We start from the raw sequence: 11,117 nt of genomic DNA, 5'->3' as shown, positions 1-11,117 counted from the left end.
AGGGTTGGTTAAACCATTATGAAAACACAATTATGAAAATACAATATACCTAATTTTAACAGCAATAACTTCTCATCGATGTGTGCCCCTAAACATTGGCTCCCCTTTACCAATCCTGAAAAAGATGCGGCTCTGATTTTTATCACTACTGTAATTATCGTGTTATAACTGCAAAACAGCATTAAAGAAACATCGCATGTGCATTACCTTATCAACATAATTACTTGACATGCAAAGATGTTCACTGTAGAAGCTTTCTGCCACGTGGGCATGCTGCACAAGTAAGGACTGTATCGGAAATTAACTGTAAACGTTCGCCTGAAAAATAATCTGTTCAAAATAAACATAACTTTATTTTTGTAGATACTTTATAAATCTCTCAAATAAAGAATGGCAGTTCTGATTTTTAAAAAAATAATCATTTAACTTGGACTTTCATCTCAAAGATTGCACATATGTTTTTAAAATTTTGGACACCTCCTAAAATTTTGAAAATGCTAAAACTGTAGGAAAATATTCAATTTGTTCTCTTATTTTTGCGCAAATATATTCTTTTCCAGAATGCTCACGATATGGGAAAATTATTTTTATCAAGAAAAATTCCCTCCGCAGTTTAGGGCAATTCTTAAAAATGAAAAATAGGCCATTTTTCGAGGAACTCTTTTTTTGTGCGTCTTCAAAGAACGATTACGCAAATAAAAAATACTTAAAGTTGTAAATTTGCATTTTTTTTTCGATTGGGTATGTATTTAAATCTATTGAAGAGGTAGTTTTACCAGAGAACGGAATTTTATAACCTCTGAAGATATTTAAAACAGAGCGTCAAAGTTCGATCAAAAAGTAGGCGTTTTTTTGGGATAGACCATATTCTTAATGTTGGTGGTTTTTCTACCCAAAATAAGAATTTTTAAAGTCGGTATTGAGTGATATGTTATGTGTACACAATTGCTTTTAATAATCATTATTTTCCAAATTTTTCCCCGTACAATTTTTTTTTCGCTACAAATCATTGAAACGTTAAAAAAATGCAGTTTGTCTAGATTGTTAATTTGTGTGGTATACTCATAGAACCATATTTTCAATAATACTAAACATTTTCCATATTTCTTCAAGCTGTTCTAAACTTAACTATATTGTGAAGATTTCATAGAAGAACCGGAATAAAAAGACCAACCGTACTTCGAGATAGAGCATTTTGAATGTTTATAGTTAATTTCCGATACAGTCCTTATTATGCTGTTGATCAAGTCGAAAGTAGTCATAACTAATAAAATCGTAATCGTTAAAAGTATAATTCTGAAGCTTATAGGCTACAACTATTTTGTTTTGATTTAAATATGCAATTGTTCATCTATCTGCACCATGTTCAGTATTTTCGCATACAGATTCAATTTTTTTTTGTCAACACTTCCGAAATCATTGGCGAAGGTGTATGTTTGAGGAAATGCAATACCTATAGATTAACTAGAAAAATGTTTTAAAATTAAAGTACACCGGGACAAGTTGAAACTGGTGGGGTAAGATGAAACAGTGGATTATCGTGATGTTTTAGAGCCATGATAGAGTGTCATAACATATTGTCCATCCGGTTGGAATCAGGATAGACATTCAATCAAAAATAGCCATTTTCTTGGTCAAATGTCGCAAGTTTTTCGCGATTAGTGCGCTGTGGTGCTAATGGCAAGGAGATAGATGTGCACACTCTCGCTGAGACCGTCCCACTATTTATACCATGTCTTCAAAAATGTTTGAGGTGGCGATTTTCTGAAAGTCCCCCCTAAAAAAGTGAGAAAAATGCATTTGGTTAATCAATTTGATGGACCTCCCGTTAGTTAGAGCCACAACCATTTTTGCGGACCCCTCGATTTTGATCAATTGTTGGCTCATTTTAACCGTTATAACTCAAAAGTTTCTCCAAAAATCACCATGTTGGCAACCACCGATTTGCAAAATTTTTGCGTCAATTGAAAGCGGGGACATTTTTACACAACATATCAAAAATTTAGAGATGTATCTTTTTCCTATCAAAAGTTATCACTTTGTGGTTTTTGGAGAAACTTTCTAGTTATAACGGTTTAAATGAGCCAACAATTGATCAAAATCGAGGGGTCCGCAAAAATGGTTGTGGCTCTAACTAACGGGAGGTCCATCAAATTGATTAACCAAATGCATTTTTCTCACTTTTTTAGGGGGGACTTTCAGAAAATCGCCACCTCAAACATTTTTGAAGACATGGTATAAATAGTGGGACGGTCTCAGCGAGAGTGTGCACATCTATCTCCTTGCCATTAGCACCACAGCGCACTAATCGCGAAAAACTTGCGACATTTGACCAAGAAAATGGCTATTTTTGATTGAATGTCTATCCTGATTCCAACCAATTGATCAAAATCGAGGGGTTCGCAAAAATGGTTGTGGCTCTAACTAAGGGGGGGTTTATCAAATTGATTAACCAAATGCATTTTTCTTACTTTTTGGGGGGACTTTCAGAAAATCGCCACCTCAAACATTTTTGAAGACATGGTGTAAATAGTGGGACGGTCTCAGCGAGAGTTACCCATCTACTAAGTTTGCCCGAATGCCATTTGACATACCTACAGTTGTTTGCTCCAGCGGTACCAGGGTTAACTTTTCCTCATTGTCGGGGCTGCAACTTACCATTTTAGCCGGCAAGCAGCGATCAACATAGCCGAAATAGAAACGGATTCTTTTTGATGTGCAGAACAAACGTAGCGTCGACATTGCGTCCGACCGTCATCTTCTAATCGGCGAGATCCGGCTGCGAATCGCTAGGATTACTTCCCTGTTTTGCTCATGACCCCTTAAAGACACCCGGGACATTCTAAGAAATACTTCAGAAATCACTCCACAAATACCTCAAGGAATTCCTCCATAAAGTTCTCCAGGAATTTCTCAAGGATTTCTCTAGGGTACTCCAGAAATTGCCTCTAAAAATTCCTCCAGAAAATAAAAAATGAAAAAAAATTACTTCAAAAATTCCTCCAAGAAGTCCTCTAGGGCTTTTTGTTTCGCGTTATGAACGGTGATTGGGCTGGTGCTATGCCTTCCAGGCCGTTCGCTTGTGAGTCCGCCGGATGTAAAACCACGTGTTCCGAATGTTTTCCGTTACGTTCTGTGCTATGCATGGCAGCATTTTCAAGTGGCTGGCAACGTTACCGCTAGTGATTCCGGCCACCAGTACTACGCCACCCGGGAAGTCAGTGTTGTTTTGTAGAAAGGAAAATTTCCCATTCGCCTCAAGTGATACGTTTCAAGTTTTGTTCGACTGAGGCTTCTTGTGATATATGTGTGAAAATGTTACTTATTTAAAAGAAAAACAAAAGAAAGTGGAGGAATTCCACGGAGTCATGTCAGTCGATCCTGAGCGACCATTTCAAAAATATCTGAAACTTTGCACAGTTTTTCAATTTCATCTAAATCGCCATTTTTCGATATTAAACCTTCATATTCACTCACGACTAACTTTTCAAAAGGGTGTATGTGAAAATAGTTCAAAAACATTCTAAAAGCTGTACAGCCAAAACGGATTGTTCGATTGTTATGAATTTTTCAGCAAAGTTAGATAACTAAATGATGATTCTTTAGAAAATATACACCGTAAAAAAATTATTTTTTTACTTTAAAAAAATATGATCTTTGTCACAAAAATTCAAATATCTCAAAACCCTATCTTTTTACCAACGTCAATTTTTTAGGGGAAATGGCCCATTATATCAGCTATCTACCATAAAATTTTGGTGATGGTAAACTGATAAACAAAAAAGTTATGACATATCAAACAATTGGCTTCTTTAATGGTGTTGAGATAACACCATATTCTGAATCTGCATGCCAAACTGAGCCGAAATCCAAATTTTCATTAATTTTGGAGCCCGGGAACCTATCTAAAAATCAGTTTGAAGTTTGTATGGGAGAGATTTGTCGAATCACCCCTCGTCGCATTTTGTACTGGACGGAGCTGTCAATCAGTTACCTAGCTGTCAGAAAGTGTTTTCAAAAAATCTCTTAGAAATTGATTTTAACTACCAAAAAAAGTTCTAAAAATCTGAAAAAAATCATGGTGGCTCAGAAAAAGGTGCTCTGTCGTATAGAATCAAAAAATCAATACATTTTTCAAAATTTAAAACCCCAATTTACAATTTTTACATATAGTAACAAAAAAAAATTTTTTTTCTGTGTAAATTATTTCGAGAATTATATTTTGATGCTGATTTAATTGTTAGGGCTACCGCCTGAATTAAACAAGTTGTTTTCATGATATTTTTGTTTGACTATTCATAATTACTATAGTATCTATTTGAAACTTAGACGCGATCCAGTGTTGTGATCAAAAATATTGAGAGTGTCATACTTTTTATTGTACGTGACTGGTGAAAAAATCCCTTGATAGTGTTGAAAAGCTGTTGTAAGAAAAGCTGTTATAAGAAAAATGGAATTAAACTTATTTTTAAGACAAAAGCTGAATAATAAAAGTTTTACATACGCGTATACGTCTAGTTTATCAGCAAAAAAATTTTCCTCTTAGAGAACAGACTTTATGATCGGAAGAAAGCGAGTAACTTCAACAACAACAAATGCATGAGAGGTACATACCACAGACAAACAGACGAAACGCCTATTTTTCAACAATTTTCGTGAAAATCCATCGCCCAGTTCACACTATCACCACCTGGTGGAAATGTTTCACGAAACACTGTGTTGTGCAATATCGTCATCAGAAGGCGCTAGTGTGAAACGTCAAACGCAAAGAAAAACGATGGGCGCTCTTCTGGTTATGAAAGCCACAACCAAGATTCAAAATGATCGTTAAAGGCGTGGTCAATGAAAATTTTGTCAGTGTTTCGTTTGTTTGTCTGTATACATACCATGACAATGCTCACGAAAAAGTAAAAAAATACTACCGCTATGCATATTAAAATTTTTATAGTAAATTCTTTCTTCAGCCAAGCAAACAACACCAAACTAGTCAGTTAAAACTAATAAGTGATTTTGTTTATTATAATCTAACGAACAACATGAACAGTCGCTTTCTCAAAGGTCTTCAACTCAACGCTCTCTTGTAGACCGTTTGATGAAAAAAAAATGTTCAAAAGAGTTACGAAATCTCACCGAAAGCACCATAGATAAACTGAAAGAAACTGGTTATGTCCAAATGTCCACATTGAATACAAATTTACGCATTTGCACGTCCTGCCGTCTAGACTTTGACAAACGAGCCATCTGTATATAATCTGTAAAGCAGGGCGCAGGAAGTTCGAAAACGACAACAACTGAGAAATTGCCAGAAGTGCTAAGTGCAGAGAGTCATGCCACCGTACCATCAGCGACATCTGTTTAAACAATTTAATCACGCCCCTTTTCAAAAATGCTTTGAAATATTCTTCAACATCTATACCCATTTCAATATTTTTAACGTTGCAAAACACGCTTTCAACATTCATCTTGAATAAGAGGGAAAACACTTGTGCTCAAATGTAACAGCAAATTAATGAATAAACGACTATTGCGCGGAGGGCGTGATAAAATCGGAACATTACTGTACATATAATATACATAATACATAATAAAAACAGCTTGTATTACTCACGCAAGGCCATTAACAATAAAATCAACATGAAACTGCGATTTCCGGCCGAAATAATTTACACAGAAAATAAATATTACTAAATGTGAAAATTGTGAAATGTTTGAATTGTCATAACTTTTTTATTCATTAGTTTATCATCACCAAATTTTTATGGTAGATTGCTAATACAATGGACCGTCTTCCCTAAAAAAAAATACGTTGGTAAAAAGATAGGGTTTTGAGATATTTGAGTTTTTGTAACAAAAATTATATTTTTTAATGTTAAACAAGTTTTTTTTTACGGTGTATATTTTCTTAGGAATTACCATTCAGTTATCTAACTTTGCAGAACAATAAAATTTGCATCAAACTGCGATTTTTGACCGAAATTATTTACACAGAAAAAAAAATTACCAAATGTGAAAATTGTGAAATGTTATAACTTTTTTGTTTATTAGTTTACCATCACCAAATTTTTATGGTAGATTGCTAATACAATGGACCGTTTTCCCTAAAAAATTACGTTGGTAAAAAGATAGGGTTTTGAGTTATTTGAGTTTTTGTGACAAAAATTATATTTTTTCATGTTAAAAAAGATTTTTTTTCACAGTGTATATTTTCTTAGGAATCACCATTTAGTTATCTAACTTTGCTGAAAAATTCATAGCAATCGAACGAACCATTTTGGCTGTGCAGATTTTTGAATATTTTTGAACCATTTTCACATACACCCTTTTGAAAAGTTAGTCGTGATTCAAAATAAAAATTTGATATCGAAAAATGGCGATTTAGATGGAATTAAAAAATTGTGCAAAGTTTCAGTTCAATAGAAAATCATGAATTAAAAAATTTCCTTAATTTTGATGCTGTTGCTTGGAATCGCTCAGTGTTGTTTTATGACTACCGTTAAATGAAGATAGGAAAGATTGAAGTTTGTACCTGCTGAATTAAGGATTCGTCTTTCGATGCTGTGGCTGTGATTCATCGTTAAAACTCGGTGAGAATGTTCCTTTTGTCATATTACTTTCTGTTATGTACCCAATTCTGTGCGATAAATGCAATTTCAAATAGCTGTAAGCTGACTTTGTTATTTTTACACATTAGTTTTTATCGAGGTCGGATGAGCTTTACAAGTCAAGCAGTTGCAGGAGACTTAACTTGGTGAGCTTGTCCCAATTAAACGCCTTGTTTTGCTGTTTTTCTTTGTGTATATTTCAAAATAACTACTCTAAATTAATTTCATAACAATTCAGTCCCATAATTTAATCATACCCGACCTTTCCCGTACCAAAATCCTTTCTCATTTCTATTTACGAGAGCGTCGGTGAGTCGCTGGCATCTCGATAAATAGATATCATCCCTTACCTATTATCCCTTCCCATCCACATAACGTGTTTCTTATCCTTTCAGAGAGTGATCAATGGCGCTTAAAGTGCCCCACAAAATGCATACGATTGCGTGTGCGTGACAGTAGTTTGACACATTTCCCATGTAAAAATTGTCAAAAAAACGCAAACCTCGACGGAACGGACGCTATGTGCTCCAGGTTTAAGCCTAGGCTTGTTAGCCAGGACACATGGTCCAAATGCCTGTGCCCCATCCCGGAAGCAAAAAGGCCCATGGAGTGACAAATTTCTTAGCTATGTCACTCCCAACGTTGGTTTTAAAAAAATCACTTACACTCACATCAACACATCTACATGATCAACCCAAATACACTTACACAATCTGAATCTTGTCGCATCACTCGCTTATAGTGAATCCCATTTCAACCCATTCCAAATATCCAACTCCTTGACACCTATGGGGACGCCGGTGAGTCGCTGGCCTTTCATAAAGTAGGTGTCATATCATCACATCCTTTCCTTTCCTCGTAACGGAGAAGATGGGCGTGGCCGGCAGTGAAAGTTTTCATGTCTTTTTTACTTCAACCTCTGATTGGATAGCTGTTTCTTCCTAAACAGCATTCCATAAGCAATTAGAATACTGCCCCCACTCACAAAACAGTCCCATATGAATGGGAAACTCAGCAAAAACGGGACTGTTATGCGAGTGGCGGCAGAATAGGAGTATTAAAGTTTTAACATGACAACTTTCAGTATGCAATCTACGAATTACTCCGTTACAACGCAACGCAACGCAACGCAATTCCTCCAGAAAGTCCTCTAGGAAATCATCCAAGAATTCCCCTTGGAAATTATTTAAATTGCCTCCACAAATTACTACATGAATTCCTCCAGAAATTTCTCTATGAGTTACACCATGAGATCTCCAAGGAATTCCAACAGAAATTCCTCCACAAATTCCTTTAAAACTACTCCAAGAATTCCCCAAAGAATCTCTCCAGGTATTCCTCCAAGAATTTCTGCCAATAATTTCCCCAGAAATTCTTCCAGGAATTTTTCAAGAAATTCCTCGAAAATTCTTCCAGGAATTCCTCCAAGAATTCTGCCAAAAATTCCTACAAGAATCTTTCCAGTAATTTCTCAAGGAATTCCTTCAACAATTCCATCAGGAAGTTCTCCAGATATTTTTTCTAAACCTTCTGCCAAGCTCCTATGTATTCCTCCAAGAATTCCTCTTGGAATGTCTCCAAGTATCTCTCTAGGAATTTCACCAGAAATTCCTCGTAAAATTCCTCCAGAAGCCTTCAGGAAATGCTCCAGGAATTCTTCCAAAAATTACGCCAGGGATTCCTCCGAGATTTCTTTCAGGAATTTGCCAAGATTGTTTTCAAGGAATTCCTACAGAAATTTCTTCAGGAATTCCTCCAGGAACTTCTTCGGGAATTCTCGATGAATTCTTGTACTTCCAGGAATTCTCCCATGGATTTTCAAAGATTTTTTTCAACAAATCCAGAAATTTTCCATGAATAACTCCAGAATCCTTTAGGAAACCTTAAGAAATTGCTCAAGAAAATGCTCCTGGAATTACTCTAAGAAATCGTTTGAAAATTCCTTTCGATATTTCCTTAGAAATTCCTTTAAATATTTCTTTAGGAATTAGACCAAAAATTCCTCCCTAAATTACTCCAGGGACTCCTTCAGGAATTACTCCACGTATTAATGCAGGAATTCCTTAATAAATTCTTCTTGGAGTTCCACCAGGAAATCCTCCAAAAATTAATCTGGAAATTCTTCTTATAATATCTCCAGGAATTTCACAAAGAATTCCTCCAGCAATTCCACCAAGACTTCCCAAGGAATATCTCCAAGAATTTATCCAGGAATTCCTCCAAGACATCTACCTTAAATTCCTCCAAGAATCCCTTCAGAAATTCCTACAGAAAATTCCCCAAGAATTTCACCAGAGGTTCCAATAAGACTTCTGCCAAGAATTTCTCCAAGGTACCCTTCAGGAGGGATTTTTTTTTCAAGAAATTCCTCCAAGAAATTATCCAAAAAATCCCCCAGAAATTCCTTCATAAATACCACCAGGATATTTTAGAAATTTACTTCAGAAATTCCTCAGAAAAATACTCCTGGGACAACTGCAGGGATTCCTCAAAGAATTTCTTCAGGGATTTCTTCCGGAACTGCTCCGAGACTTCTTCCCAGAATTTCTCCAAATTTTTTTTCCAAGAATTTCTTCAGAAGCTCCTCCAAGACTTTTGCTAAAAAATCCTGCAATGATCCGCCCAGGAATTTATTGTCAAGACCTGCTCCAATACATCTGTCAAAAATTCCTCTAGAATATATCCAGGGGTTTTTCAATAAATATATTCACGAATTCTTTCAGGAAATCCTTCAGAAATGCTTACAGGAATCCTCTCAGGGATTCCTCCAAGATAAACGCCAAGAATTCCCCCAACAATCCCTTAAAGAATTCTCTTGCAAGAATTTCTTCTGGAATACCTCCAATACTTTTTTCGAAAATTCTACCAATAATCTCTCTAGGAATTTCTGCAGGATTTCCTTGAAAAATTCTTTCAGGAATTTCTCCCAGCATTCCTAAAAGAATACTTCCAGTAATTTCTTCAAACATTTCCTGAAGAAATTTCTGGTGGAAATTCTGGAGGAATTCCTGGAGCACTTTCTGGGAGAATTCATGTAGTAATTTGTGGAGCAAGCTTAAAGAATTCCGTGAGGAAATTCTTGGAGGAATTTCTGAATGATTTCCTAGAGGAATGGCTTGAGGAACTCGTAATGGAATTTTTGAAGTTATTTTTTTTAATTTTTATTTTCTGGGGGAATTTTCGGAGAAATTGCTGGAGTAGTTCCTGGAGGAATTTCTGGAATATTTCTTGTATGACTTCCTGGAGAATTTCCCGGAACAATTATAGAGGAATTCGTAGAGTAATTCCTGCAGGAATTCTTGGAGTATTTGCTGTAAAAATTATGGTATATATTCTGAAGGTACTCCTGGAGGAATTATTTGAGGAATTTCTGAAGGCATCCCTGGATGGATTCCTTGAGGAATGACTGATGGAATTCCTGGAAGAATGCGGGAATTCATTAAGGAGTTGTGGAGGAATCTTTAGAGCGTTTCTTGGAGCTGTTACGGAACGAATTGATGGAGGAATCATTGTACTGCCGTAATTCTGCAAAGTGACGTAAGCGACATCGATAGTTTTAGCCCATTTTTTGGTTATTATGCATAAATCTCTTGCTCATCCTCTAAGTTTCTTTCCATAGATGATAGATTACGACTAGATCTTGCATTCTAATACTGCGGTCATACCACAGTGTTATTTTTACACCAGATATTATATATAATATACCAAAAAAATATCGACATTTTGAATGGCGCTTACGTCACTTTGCAGAATTACGGCAGTGTAGGAATTAGTTGAGGAATTCCAGCAGGAGTTCCATGAAAAATTCCAAGCGGAAGACTTGGAAGAATCCCTTGATGAATTTCTTGAGAAGTCTATGAATGAATTTGTGATGGAATTTCTAAAGGAATTTCTGGTTGTATCCGTTGCGGAATTCCTGGACGCACAAATAACACAAAGAGATATTTAAAATATTATGAGATATAACAGAAATAATTGTGAAAGAATTACATCGATAAAGTAAATAGACACAAGAGTAGGGCTTGAAAGTCTTTATTCCTGAGTAGTTTGGATGACCTAGATCACCAAGTGAATGTTGCTATTTTATCAAACTTGCACTTTGAGGCTCTAATAGTAGCGTAGATTATATTCCGCGGAAAATATGGAAAGATTTACAGATATTGCGGCTTATACTTCAAAATACATTGGGGTCCATTTATTTGCCAGTGGACGTTCAACTAACAACACATAGAGATATTCGTAATATTATGAGGTGCAACAGACACAATCATGAAAGAATTATGCCGTTAGACTGTAGAAAGCTGGAATATCCTATGAATCTATCTAAGAGCACCTTTACCGGTGCGCGATTAAACTAAATTACATAGCGCAGTATCATAGCGCTATACCTTATCGGGGACTACTAACCGGGCTAGTAAAATAGCAGCGAGGCTTTCGGGAAACATCGAGCGCACAAATTTAGGCGCCCGATAGTTGCGCAGGAAACGATTGCTATTTCATATATGTCAAAAGTGT

Source organism: Aedes albopictus, chromosome 3 (genome assembly GCF_035046485.1).
Source record: "Aedes albopictus strain Foshan chromosome 3, AalbF5, whole genome shotgun sequence".
Taxonomy (NCBI): domain Eukaryota; kingdom Metazoa; phylum Arthropoda; class Insecta; order Diptera; family Culicidae; genus Aedes; species Aedes albopictus.
Note: the sequence above shows the minus strand (reverse complement) of the source record.